General features: G+C 40.2%; 1 protein-coding gene across 2 annotated transcripts in view; it reads left to right on the plus strand.

Moving 5' to 3' along the window:
• lsamp (limbic system associated membrane protein) overlaps positions 1-14,610 on the plus strand; it is a 1,252,509-nt gene that overhangs the window by 972,640 nt on the left and 265,259 nt on the right. The window lies entirely within an intron of this gene.

Consider the following 14,610-nt stretch of genomic DNA (forward strand, 5'->3'; position numbering starts at 1 on the left):
GATATTGCAGTTGTTATAGGGTTCATATATGTAATTGGATTGTTGAGGCATTTGACACATTACAGTTCAAAACGGTACAGCTGGCTGAACATGCATACACACAAGTATTTTTGGCTTGTTTGTTTATTGCTTTGTTTGTTTTCCATGATTATCTTGGGAGTTCACATGCAGGCTTAGAACCCAGACGCCCTTTACATGTCAGAAGTCACCTCACTTATTATATGCATGTATCTGAATGCATTTTAACAGGTTAAATAACAGCATCTGTGTTTGATAAGTCATTTTTCCCTCTCTGAGGTCAGCCTGTGGTTTAGATTCAAGAGAGAAAATGGAATCAAAAAGTTTTAAAGGAGGCACAGATAAATAAATGAATGAATAAATAAACAACAGTTGTTCATTTGTTTTAAATCAGAGTGTGCAGCGGGAAGAAACAGATAAAAAGTTGAACTATTGGAAAGTTTCTAACAGTTTCACATCAGGGACTCAACTGTTTGACTAGATTGAATAAATAATGGAAAAAAGCACAGCATCCAATGACCTCGCAACCTTCATTAAAAAGTAAACAGTAAACATTTCAGCAACAGAGAAGCTCAAAGTCAGAGAGAACGCTTTATGCATCACGGCACCATATTTTACAGATTCACATCTTTAACTTTGCCGTGCCCTTTGTCAGATCTTTAAGATTCTTGAATTTGGAATATGCCAGAAGCTTCCAGCATGTTTTGAACCCTGGAATTAACAGTGGAAGGCAACATTTTGGAATATGATTTGTGGTTAAACTTATAAAAGAAAGTTTGATGTATTTCTGGCGCATGTCTGATTGTATCCAATCCGGGCTACTTTGAGTGATTTTTGGGCTGCAATGACATTATAGACACCAAGGTTGGAGTGCGCATGTACGCACGCACGCACGCACACACACACACACACACACACACACTCACCCAAAATCATTAGGACCACATTATGATCACACTACAGTAATTAGACTGTGTTAGAGTTTTTGAGTCCTAAAAACACTGTATTCTCACCTGTTGTGCTAGATTATATCTTCTGTTTATGTGATAAATGCATGAAGTTTCAAACCCATTTCACACAAAGCCAAAGAAAAACTAACAACTGAAGAGAGCATTTGGTGTTTTTTTTTCTTTTTTTGCTTTCTTTTTTGTTTTCTTTTTTCTACAGTAGGTAGTAGAGTGAAAGACAAAGTTGAAAGGATATTTTTTTCAACCTCTCAACGCTATTCAAACTAAAGGAGAAGAATTCAAGGTAATTGAAGTCTTTTTATTTCTTTTAATAACCTAATATTAGTTCTGATTATCAGAATGAAAGGTGATCAAGCCGGACCCACCTACTATTCAAACTTTGTGTTTGAAAAGACCAGCTAATCAGGTGAAAGTTAGCTTAAAGGTAGCTTAAAAAGGTCTTCTTGGAACTGTGGATGAACTGAAGGGCTGCAGTACAGAGCAAATAAAGCTCATTTTAAATTGTGGGTCATGCAAAGCTCTGGAAGAGTCCAGCAGTGAAAATATACAAATACATGCTCGACATTGAACTGACTTTGCTTCACTTTGATTAGTCTGCAAACTCAGTTTTCTCAGTCAGGACAAAACAACATGCAGAATACGTCACTCTGCACATTTAGCCGTGCTAAGGTTGTCCTTTAAGTCTGCTGCTAATCACACTTTTTTAGCCTTGGACATCGCTGCTCCTCAAGCTAGATACAAACAGCACTGCTTGTGAGGTGATGCTCCATCTATTTACTTACTCCAGGTGGAATCATGTACAAGTCAAATAAAACATGAGATACAAATTTAACTTGACCATCATCTACTAAAAATGCTACATCTGTTGCAGCCAGAACTTTTATTATTTCATTTTCAAATTTTACAAGCGTGTGAATTGGAGATAGCAGTTAAAAAAAGTCAGTTATTTTGTGCTCAAAGTTTTTTTATTGTTGTTTATTGTTGTTTTTTTAAAAACTCAGGCTCATCTGTGACTGGAGCAAATGGTTATGACTTTGTTGTATGCCATTTAGCAGTTTGTCAGTTTGCTTTACTGCGGAAAAATTGGATGAAGTTGATGAACAACAGCAAAAAAGAGTTTGTGATTAGGTAAGTCAGGGTATAAAGTTGATACATCAGCCTGTCTCAATGCCATCCTGAATCAGCTGATACCTTTCCATTCATCCAGCTCTCATAGGCCATACTGTTCCTGCCTACAGGTGCTTTTGCGTCTGCAAATGGCTTTGCAACCCGTCTCCACCCCGGCTGACTTTGTCAGTGTCATATATGACAGCAAATATATATTTGCTGTCAGTAGCGCTTGATCTGTTCTGCTGCGCTCACACACGTGCATGGAAGAGCAGGGAAGTCCCACCTCCGAATTATGCCACCAAATAGAGATCACTGTCGATGGAAATGACAGCTTTCTTTGACTATGCTTTCCTCGCTGAATTTCACACTGCCAGGACCGCAAAAAAGCCTAACCGTATTATTTAAAAGGGTGCCTTTCTGATGTTTTGCAAATGTCACGCTGTGTTTAATATGAGTGTTTGGACTTCCATGCTTCCACGGTGGCCAAATGTCAGCGAAAGAGAATGTTTGTGCGTGTGTATCCAGACACTCAGAAAACTGATTCTCAGTCAGATGCGAACTCCTGCAAGCTTCCACTTTCACTGCACACACAAGACAGTGAGTACACACTCTACTCATTAGACACAGCCCGACAGTCTTCTTTGAGATCTCACTCTGTCACAGTCATACCCATGCACACACACACACATGCACCTCTATTGCAGTCAGCGCCTCAGTCTCTCTCACTCTCTCTCTGATGTTTCTATAGCAACAGCAGGCAGGCCCAGAAGTGGGAAAAGGGAAGCAGCTGTATCCAGAACCCAGAGCCAATTAAACATCGACTCGAAATCTGCATAGAGTACCAGTCAGGAGTTTGACTATGCCTTCATTTTTCCCTTATGTATCCCTGCAAGTGCATCTAGGAATTGACTTAATAGTGGTTCATCAAAAGCAAATGCAGTTAAAATGTGCAGAATTAAGGAGTGTAATCTCTAACATAAACACCCAGGGCGCTTTATTAGAAACACCTGCTCATTAATGCAAACAGTTCCTTCATCTGTGTATAAAAAGCTTGGTTATAGCTCAGAACACTTCAAACCAAACAGAGAGTACATGCCCCACAAATTTTCACTTGTGAAAATGTGAGAATGTTAGTTTAAGGTAACTACTGCCCTGCTTGGGAGGACGAGCTTTAGAGCCTCGCCCCTGTCTCTTTCATACATATGTGGTACCTTGGGTAATTAGCACTTTGAACAACCACTTGAATATGGATGATGTTGTAATCAAATAAAATAGGTGAACTTCATGAATTAGTTATCACAGTGCTGGGGTAAAGTTTGCCCAGTGGGGGCTTCCAAAAAAAGCACTGCAAACAAAATATTGGTATGGGTTTGACCTGTGGCTGGGTCTGTGGTCTGCTAATTGGCTACTGCAAAGTTTTGGATTGTCAAGTGCAATAAACCACATCCTGATGCATTTTGTATGCATTCAGCATCTAGTCTATGTGCTCATTTTATGGGCAGCCTTATAGTAGCTGTAACACTCTATCCTGGTACATGGCTCTCTGGTGACTCATAAAGATCATGTTTATCCAGCTCACTTTCTGATTGTCTCCCAAAAGCATAAAACACTGGGGTTGCCAGCATGCGCAGGGCAGATGGAATATATAGTACTTTTAATTAATTCCACTCAGAGCAGTCTTGGCAGCAACAATACTCAGTCATTTTAAACATGGACCCCTCTCAAGAGTTAGGTTGGCAGCATACGGCTGTGAATTGGAGATGTTGCCCGTATAACTGCCGCATCGAAGCGAGCAACTGGAGATGAATGTGGCTGTGTTGATTAAATGTGGATATGAGCTAAATTGATAAATAATGAGAGCGCGTCGCATGTTTTATGGATCTGTCTATGCAAAAGCAAATAATACAAATGAAGATACATGGTTCTGTGCACACATACACACACACACACACACACACACGCACACACACACACACACACACACACACACACACACTCAGGTGGACACAGTTGAGGTCTGCCAACATTTTTGTGGCCCATAATTCCATAAATGGCTACTTGGCTCGCTCCTTGTTGACAATGTTTATCTCGCCAGGTTAGCCCATGCACTGCCCTCACATGTGCTTTGTTCTCATTCTATTAAGTCTCATTAGAAACCTTTCCAAACCGTGTCCCAGTAGCTGTAATAAGGCCATGCTGTGTGTGACATGTTAATTGAATTCCTGTGGTTTCACTACAACACAAATAATTGGACTAACTGACCAAGTGACATTTGGCAGAAGTTAACAGATTTTTTTCCTTGTTTAAAAACAGTAATACAGCATATACTCAGTGGCTACTTTGTTAGTTATACCTTGGTAGTATGGGGCTGGACTCCTTTCTGTCTTCTCGGCTGCTTTAATTCTTTGATTCAACAAGGTGCCGGAAACATTCCTTAGAGATTTTGGTCCATATTGAGATGATACAAATTTGTTGTTTGCACATCCATGATGCCAATCTCCGGTTCCACCACATTCCAGAGGTGCTCTATTGGAGTACAGATGTCAGATGAGATCTGTTGAACTTTGGAGGCAGCTGGAGTGTAGTGAACTCATTGGCATGTTAAAAAAAACAAAAAAAAGATTGATCTGATTTGAGCTTTGTGGCATCCTGATGGGCAGTTTTGGTGAGCCTGTGCAAATTGTAGCTTCTGTTTCCTGGTCTTAGCGGACAGAAGTGGCACCCGGTCTGGTCTTCTGCTACTGTAGCCCATCTGCTTCAAGGTTCGACATGCTGTGTGGTCAGTGATGCTCTTCTGCATACCTTAGCTGTAAGAAGTGATTATTTGAGTCACTGTTGCCTTCCTTTCAGCTCTCTGGCCTCTGACATCAACAAAGCATTTTCACACCAAGAACTGCTGCTCACAGTGTATTTTGCTTTTTTCGACCAATCTTTGTAAAGCTTAGAGATAGTTATCCAGGAACATCCCAGTGTATCAGAAGTAAAGCTGGACCACTAAATCTTTTTTTTCTGTCATGCCTGTGGCTCTCTGGGTGAGAAGACAACCTCAGATGGCTGCAGATGACAGGCATAGAATGTGCAGGTTAAAAGAAGACAAAAATTAACATCACCACTAAGCAATATTTTCTGTCTATCAACAAATACTTTTTATGCCCTGGCAATACACTGGAAAGGCCTGTTGTATAGAGTTGTAAGACTGCTGGTAACCAGTAGATGTCTCTACTACACTGTAGAAAAAGAACACACTTGACAGAAGCTTCCATATCTAATTCCAGGTTCCCTCCTATGTCTTCAGAGTATATAGTCTTATCTGAAAGACGGAGTGCCGATAAACAGATAGGATCACTTTTCCCATCACTTTGAATGAGGCAGTCAACTTTGATGGATGGGGCTTATCACATCTTCTCATGAAGGAGGGTGGCAGCAGAATTGTTAATCAGGTCCTCCATGTCCCTATCGGATCTATTATGATCCTCCAAGTAAAACTAATAAGAAAGCTCATTCCTTCCTGTCTTGCCTGCACTTTTTTTGGTACCAGATTGCAGTGAGTTATGGAGGCACATTTGGGACTTGACCCTCTGTACTCCCTAACTTGGAACAGAGTGTTCCATTTTAGACGGCACATTATCTGCTTCTACGCTTTACCTGTGCCAACTGGTATCGTTTTAATGACAGTTTTTCAATATCTTTTCAAAATTGCTTTGAATAAGTTAGGCAGGGCCACAATAAATCCAGACGCACATGTTGACAAATAAGTTGACGTATGCCTGTTTTCTGTTTTTTATCAGAACTTTGCGTTTGTGTTTGTGATTTGAAATCCTACATATTTGTGTAACTGCTGTGAGTCAGTACGCTGAAGATAGGGTTGCACTCATTTCAAGCTACCATAAAAAAGAATTTATTAATGTGCTAAAATCTATATTACCAAAGTCTTTCTAGAAACAAATCTGAATGAATGAGAAGAGATTCCAGTGATCACTGTGATAAAAAAAGAAAAAGAAATAATGATAATAAATCAATAACTGCATGTCATTTATAGACTCAGCAGTCAAATCTGTTAAAAAAAAAAAGAAGCTTCAAAAGGCTGCTTTGCCCCAGAATAAAGGTAGAAAAGCATTTGTTGCCAGCTAGTTACAGTATACTTCTACTACACATGTGCAAAGTAATACAACATTAATGCTTCATTGATGGTTCAATTAAAAGTGCCATCATGATCAGTGTCTCTGACTCTTACCACCAGAGCACTGAACAAATGTTGTGCTAGCTCGTAGTTAGCCAACAAAAATAGTTAGTCTTACCTCACATCTTTGCTCTGATAACGAGTCGATGTGTTTGCCAGCACACAGCTAAAATGGTTGTGGACCTCTACTGTGCAGGTGTCAGTGTAACAACACAATTGGCCCATATGTTTTCTGGTTTGGCAGTTGATTGGCTATTTGGGGGCAGGAGTGGGACACCTATCTATCTCTGCTGTTACAGAAGAAAGACTTAGCAACTATTAATACTGCCACCAGCAATGCAGAGGATACCCTGTGCTTTGGCCAGTGTCAACTTGCATTTCCCAAGGAAGAGGTAATACTGATCACCTCTTCCTTGTCATGATCAGTACTACAGTAGCAGTTCAGAATGGTGCTTTGGTTCCACCTAATGGTCTGTTGTTTTCTGTCCCAGCTAGATTTTTCTATACTATTACTATCCTGTTACATCCATGATTTAGAGCTCATGATCCACATTTTTCCTTCACACTCGCTCTGTTTAAAATAGAGCCCTTAAGCCACGTGACTGTTCAGTGGCACACAACAGAGTCTGATGAATGCTGATAGTAGAATGAAACACAAGGTTTATTTCTTCACTGGCTGTATTGTGGGGAAGACCCCTTAATAGAATCTGCATATTTTAGGAATCATAGCTCTTTACTTGTTTTCCAGACACCTCGGGACAGAAGCTTTTAGACAACCCGAGCAGTCGTTGCGTACCAACGCCAAAGAGTTTTGTTTTGCAGTATTTTAATTATGACCCAAAAGAAACACTTGTGCTGATCCAGTATGATCTGAATATTTAATAAACTCCTAAATTTGGGTTTGGTGACAGCTGGCAAGCATTTATGCCCCCATTCTTCATTTCTTTTTAGATCTCTGTAAATGTGGTTGTTAAAAATCTATTTTTTTAATCCATTGAAGCCTTTTAATTTTGGAGCATGCTTGGGACTCATAGCAGAAAGTTTAGTACCAAACATATCACTCCCTTAAAATTCAGTAAATAGTAAGTATATTCACAGTAATTTAAGCTAGCTGTTTTTCCCTATTGTCAGCAGTTGCCGCAGTTAAAAAGGCATATATATGATAGTTCTTCAGGCATTTTGCAGATTGGACGTCCTTGTGCTGATCATAGTGAGTCTCTCACACTTATTCATATAAGCATGTCCTTTTATGCATACAGACTAGGGAACTTTGTTTCAAATATTAAAAATAACAGTCACTTTTTTCCCCAAAATTTTACAAATCAAATTTAAACTCCTCTTTGGGGCAATTAAAAGTTCACAGAAGTTCTCAGCTCAGTATTACATACCTTTCAGTCTCTTTAAACTAAAGCTATTTTGGCCAAAGATAAGTACTATTTTTTTTTGTTTGTTTTGTTTTGTTGTTTTTTCTCCCCCCCAGCATGTGTTTAAATCCTTCAATTTTCACAACAGCATAAAAGCATTGTAGATGCAACTCATACATTCTGGCTGGGGAACAAAATCAAATAAATAAATTAATCAGTTAATAAAAATATATACAGTACCAGTCAAAAGTTTGGACATACTCATGCTACAGCTAAAGGCAAATTTACTGGAACCTAAAGTGGCAGTTTCCAATTTCTCTAGTTTTATTTTTATGTTTGGACAAAGTGCTTTGAAGTAAAGAAATCATAAGGCTTTTTTTTTTGTTTTCATGGGCTGAAGCGGTCAAAGATAAAAAGCCTTCCAAAGCATAAAATATTCAACTATTATTTGTACATCCACTGAATTCATCCCACGTACAGGAAGCTCAGGATAATATGGAAAACAGACAAGTTCTTGACTTAACCTTACTCTAATGCACTGAGACCCTAAATCCATCCATCACCCACTTTTTTTTTTCTTATGTGTAGATCATTTTCTTCACCTCACACCAATGTAAGGTTAAAAAACACCTCCTGTGGTTCACCGTCATCTGACGCACTAAATCACTCAGCATTTGGATTTCTAAAATATCCTTCAAGAATGATGTGACAGAAAGCTCAATTTGACTCAAGTCAAATCGTTCAACAATTTTAGAAGCGTCCTTGTCAACCAGTGAAGTGATGATTAGGTGGATACCGGAGGATGAGGGTTGGTCATGCCTGAACAGCTCTGTGAGAGGAAAACAAAGGCTTGGCAGCTGACAGAGAGTAGGGTGAAATTGTAGCCACAAAAAGCCATGTCCCCATTACTCAGATAAAACCATCAGTAAAACAAGAAGCAGCTCACTCTTTGGGCAATATTTACTTTTAAGGGAATGATATTGGCGGCTATGTTGTCCAGGGGCTTTTGCCCCCTGGTAGGGTCTCCCAAAGCAAATTGGTTCTGGGTGAGGGGCTAGACAAAGAGCAATTCCAATAAGCCTTATGAGAGGAAGACCAAGGGAACAGTTTAATCTGCTTGGATAGGGTTACCGGGGCCCCAAACTGGAGCCAGGCTTGGGGAGGGTGCTAGAGGGAGAGTGCCTAGTGGCTGGGCCTTAGTCCGTTGGCCCGGGCCAGGTGCAGCCCAAAGATGAATCGTGGGCCTGCCCTCCTGTAGGCCCACCACCCACAGGAGTCACTGTAGGGGTCAGGTGCAGTGCGTGTTGAGCGGTGGCCAAGGGTGGAGGCACTGGTAGACCAATCCCAGGCTATTGAGGCTGGCTACTGGGATGTATAAGGTCACTTTCTTGGTGGGGAAAGAAGGTTGAGCTAGTGCGTGAGATTGAGAGATACCGGCTAGATATAGTTGCACTCACCTCGACCAATGGTCTGGGCTCTGGAACCAGTCTAGTGGAGAGGGGCTGGTTTCTGTTTCAGTGTGGAGTTGCCCTCAGTAAGAGATGGCAAGGTGGGATGAGTATCCTTGTATTCCCTCGGCTTTCTGCCTTTACATTGGAGTTTTTACCAATGGACAAAAGGGTTATTTTCCTGTGCCTTCAGGCCAGGGAACAAGTTCTGACTGTTGTTTGCACATATACACCAAATGACAGTTCAGAGTAGCCAGCCTTCTTGGAGTCACTGGGTGGAGTGCTTGAGGGTGCTCCATCTGGTGAGTCAGTCGTCCTACTGGATTATGGACACTCTTGTGGGCAACGACAGTGAGACCTGGATGAACGTGATTGGGAGGAATGGCTAACCTGCTCTGAACCTGAGTGGTGCTCTGTTATTCCGTGGTTTTTCCATAACAAGCACCGTGTCCAAACATAAGGATGTCCATAAGTCCATAAGTGCATATGGTACTAGGATGCAGGTATATAATCATTTTTATAATCGCATTATCAGATCTGCAGAAGTATGTTCTGGACAACTCACCACCTAGTGGTGAGTTTGATCAGGTGGGGGGTGGATGCTGGACAAACCTGGCACAGCTAAACATATAGTGAGGGTTCCTGGGAATGCCTGGCAGAAACTCCAGTCCATGAGATCTTCAACTCCCACCTCCAGCAAAACTTCGACAACATTCCGAGGGAGGTTGAGGACATTGATTCTGAATGTACTATGTTCTCCACCTCCAATGTTGAGAGAGCTGCAGCTTCAGGGTGGTTTGTGCTTGTCGTAGTGGCAATCTCCCTAAACCAGATGGTGGACACCAAGTCCTGTCAGGCTTGATTAGCCTGTGGGACTACAGAGGCAGCTGACAGGTACTGGCGGGCCAAGTGGAATGTAGTTCAGGCAGTGGCTGAAGTAAAATCTCAGGTGTGGGAGGAGTTCAGTGATGCTATAGAAAAATATTTTTGGATTGCCTCAAAGTGATTCTGGCAAACCATCAGGCGACTCAGGAGGGGAAGGCAGTGCTCTATTCACACAGTTTATAGTGCACGTGGGGCACTGCTGACGTCAACTGAGGATATACTTGGGCAGTGGAAGGAATACTTTGAATCCCACTGATATGCCTTCTGTAGAGGAAGCAGAGTCTGGGGACAAGGGGAATGACTCACTCATCACTGGGGGTGAAGTCACTGAAGTAGTTAAACAACTCCTTGGTGGCAGGGCCCCTGGGATGGATAAGTTTTGCCCTGAGAATCTGAAGGCTCTGGATGTTGTAGGGCTGTCTTGGAAGTCTGGCCCTTTGTTATGAGCTATTCAGTCCCTGTATAACTGGACTCCACCAGGGCTATGGACAGAGTTTCTAGGTGAAGCCAAGTGGCTACACCTTGAAATTCTGCCAAGCTGTCAATTTACTGGTCCATATATGTTTCTACCTCACCTGTGGACATGAGTTTTGGATAGTGACCAAAAGAACAGAGCTTTCTCCAATGGGTGGCTAGCCTCTCCCTTACAGAGAGGGTGAAGAGTACCGTCATTTAAGAAGGGTTCTTCTGACTGGAACGCCTCCTGGGTGCCTCTTGGATAAGGTGTTCTTGGCATGTTCTACCAGGATGAGGCCCCAGTGTAACCAAAGGATACACTGGAGAGATTATAGCTCTCAGCTGCTGGCCTGGGAATGCCTCGGTGTTCTCCTGGATAAGCTGGAGATGGCCGGGGAGAGGGAAGTCTGGGTTTCCCTACTTTGACTGCTGCTGCTGCTTAGACTATGTGAATAGTATTCTATTTTGTGTATATTCATTTTTATTTTTTTTTTTGTTGTTTTTAAACATAGTTTAGGAAATTTATTGCTCACTAAAAACAAGTGCAAAGTGCAGGCTTTTGCTATTTGCCCTGTTGGAACCCACTTGAGATAATTTTGAGTATAGTTATTTTTTTATTATTTTTTATCATGTCAATTCATTCTCTTAATCTTGACAATACTTTTTTAAAGATATGACATTTTGTGGTCAACTTAAAAGAAAGGCAGATGTGAAATAGAAATGTGAGATCAGACGTCAGATGTGGCATGCATTTGAATGCAAATTATAATGTGATAGAATCTCAATATACTAGTATCATTCCCTAAAAGTTGGTAATACAAACAAAGGCCTTAGAATTTTTTTGGCATAGTTTTTAAAATAAAATACATTTTATGAAGGTTTGAGTTTATTTGACCTTGAAGATAAGGTCAGAGATCAAAAGTAATGTAATATTTAGAATCCCAATACCATTCCTTATATGCTTATACTGTAGGTTGTAAATACAAACAATGGCAGTATAAGTAAGAGTGGTTTTAATAAATAGCTTTATATAGCATTATAATCCTTTTAACCTTCGGATCAATCTATTGACCTTTAAGGAGAGATCAGAGGTCAAATGTGAAATGATATTTTAAATCTTTATACAGTACTTTCTATTTGTTGACAATACATGCCACATTTGTAGGAATCATAATTTCTAAGTCATAAGGCTTTTTGTCAATTTTTAACCAATAAATCATTAAGTTGACTTTGAAGATCCTGTTGAATGTAAGGCAAATTTTAATGGATTGATAACATGACCCCATTCTTCATCCCTACAAAGTTTTATCAGAATTTATTCAAAACTTTTCGAGCTATCGTCTTTACAGACAGAATGACACACACACTCACGCACTTAGACACTACCAAAAATGCTCTATGCAGAGCTCTAGTTCATAACCTCAGACTTTGCAGACTATAGAGGCTTTCACAAGGCATGCAGGAGATTATGGACAAGTTGACTGGGGAATAATGTGCCTGTCCTGGCTCAGTATACAGTACCAGTCAAAAGTTTGGACACACACACTTTTGACTGGTGCTGTAATTCAATAATATTTGCTTTTTATGGGTTCTCTTCTTCTTTTTTTTCTCTCTGTGGGTGTTATATGTTTTATCATGAATGGGTTTTAAAACGGGTATGGGTATGTCTACCCACAGCTATAATTTTTTCTTTCACTCGTTGATCCATTCTGTGTCATGCAAACAGTTGCAGCACTCATTAACTTTAATGCAATTTGTCTGACAGACATTCCAGTGATTACTGATTTTGTATGCTTGAGGAAGAGTTGAATATATTTCTATAAGGAGAGATCATTAGGAGGAGCCGACAAAGGTTTGTTGATATACAAAATTCAATTAAGCTATTTAGCGATAAGACTCCAGTGGCCCGTCAAGGCAGAATGGAATTCCAGCGGTGACAGGAATTAGCGCAGGACCCCCCGGAGTTTTGACGCTGGTGGTAAAGATAAAGATGGAAGCTTTGATGGAGCGCTGAGTGACTTGGGTAAGGTGGAGTTGGGGAGGAGGTAGGCTGCATGAGTGAGTCTGCAAGGGAGAATGACAGGTAACTGGGGAGATTTAAAGTATACAGAGTGGAGGATGATTGGCTTGAAGAAGTTGGGCAGAAAGATGATTGGACTAGAGCAATGATGACAGCTGTGAGGTTGACAGCGTGTGAAACTGGAAGTGACATTAAGAATAAACTTGCAGCCGAACACCCGGGAAAGAAGATGAGAGATTATAGAGCTTCCTTATTGAACTTACGCACGAGCTTCATTTGCTTGTTGTATAATCAGCCATAAGTGATTGTATAGAATGCAGTGTTGTGCGTCAGAATTAGTGTGATTTCCCCTTGAGAAACATGTTCCACATTGCACTTTTTTCACTTTGACCAATAAAAAGAGCAACCTTTCAAAATGAACTATCATCAAGTCAAGCGAACCATTACATTCTCAAAGCTGTCTGGAGAGAGCTGCATTTCATTAGCATTTTCTTCATTTTGTTCTTTTTTTCCCTCAGATTATTTGCATATAATAATGAGTCAATATGCATAATAATAATAAAAACAAGCAGTCTTGTGATTTCTATTTTTTTAATAAGATTTTTGTCACCTGCCAGTTCTGGTAGAGCAAAGGTGACACTCAGTGAGTTAAGTGTGTGGGAAAAGTGGGTGTCTACATTTTTTTAATGCCTTTTGTTGAATTTCAAAATAAAATCTTATAAATAATAAAATATTTTTTGATATTCAGCCACAGTTCCAGACAAATGCTTAACAAGTCAGGGACAAAAGCATTGAAAAAACATTTTTTTTCAATATTTTTTTCTTTTTTTTTTTTTTATGTAGCAGTCATCGTCTTTAAAAACAACAGGAAAATCATTTTTCACAGAGCCTAGAATAACCTCTATGAAAAAAAAATCACATAAAATAATATAGATTTCAGATTTTAACCACATGCAGACGATAAACCTACACAAATTTAAAAGAGGCGAGTTTGTGTGCTTCATTTTCATTTTTATCAAAGACAAAAGCTCAGTCGAGTGTACCAAGGCCTGGGGGTCTCTTGAGAGGATCCGCTGCTTTGTTTTTGAAAAGCTCGATTTTGCTGCAGTCTGAAAGGCTGATATATTAGTGTTAGATGCAGGAAGCTCAAACACTGTGCCAGCAGGTTATGCTCTTTTGCCTGATCTCTTGTTCCTGATGCAGAATGTTTTTACATCTTTTTATCAAAATCTAAAAGCCCTTTTTGCTTGTCTTTAATATCATGCATGTCTCCTTTAACAGAGTTTCTTGATGCTGTGGGGTTTCACTGTAAATCAAAAACTTAGTAGCACTATCAAGGGAGGGCAATTTTTCATCTATACACATCTGTGCAGGTGTCTTACATCTGTCTGCATTTCCTCTAAGGCACATAATACATTGGCATGTTATCCATCCCAGCTTGCTGACTGATCCTCGATGTCTTTGACAGTGTGTTTTCAAAGTTAAAAAGGAAAAGAAGGCATTCTCACTGCTGCCTCAGCTTAACTTCAGGGGGTAATTGCAGCTTCTCGGTTTTGCTTTGTGTGTGTGCAAGTGCTGGTTATGAAACACACTTAGGAGTGTATTGATAGATTGACCCATTCACTGGACACTCAGAATTAGCAGCGCTTCTCTGCTGCAGGCAAAAATCCCCTACTGTTTATCCACTTTCCTCTGAAACATTGTCTCCTTGCTGCCACTCTTAAGAATCTTTTATGGGTTGTAAACCGATCCTACCCCGAGGTGCACTTGTTGGTATGAAGCAGAGGTTTGCCTCTGGGCATAACTTTGCAGGAGAAAGTGGCTCCACAATGTTTTTTTGCTGTAAAGGAAACAGGTACATGGGGTACATCGGCAAGAATTGAGTTCAACAAGTTTCTGAGTAAAAGATGCTCAATTTCCTGAACACAGAAGTGACAAATAATGCATAAATCAAAATAAAAATGTAAATATTCAAAGGAAATGTGACATTTTACAGAAGGCAAATCATAGTAAAATATTTGGTCCAGAAAGGTATTGAATACATTGAATGTGTCACTGCTTTAGTTGTGACATTTCAGCAACGTGGATGCACTTGGTTGGTCGTGTCATTTCATTGTGTATTATAGGTTATAGCTGACACTGACTTGTCAGGCTGTAAGAG

Source organism: Archocentrus centrarchus, chromosome 13 (assembly GCF_007364275.1).
Source record: "Archocentrus centrarchus isolate MPI-CPG fArcCen1 chromosome 13, fArcCen1, whole genome shotgun sequence".
In the NCBI taxonomy this organism is placed as follows: domain Eukaryota; kingdom Metazoa; phylum Chordata; class Actinopteri; order Cichliformes; family Cichlidae; genus Archocentrus; species Archocentrus centrarchus.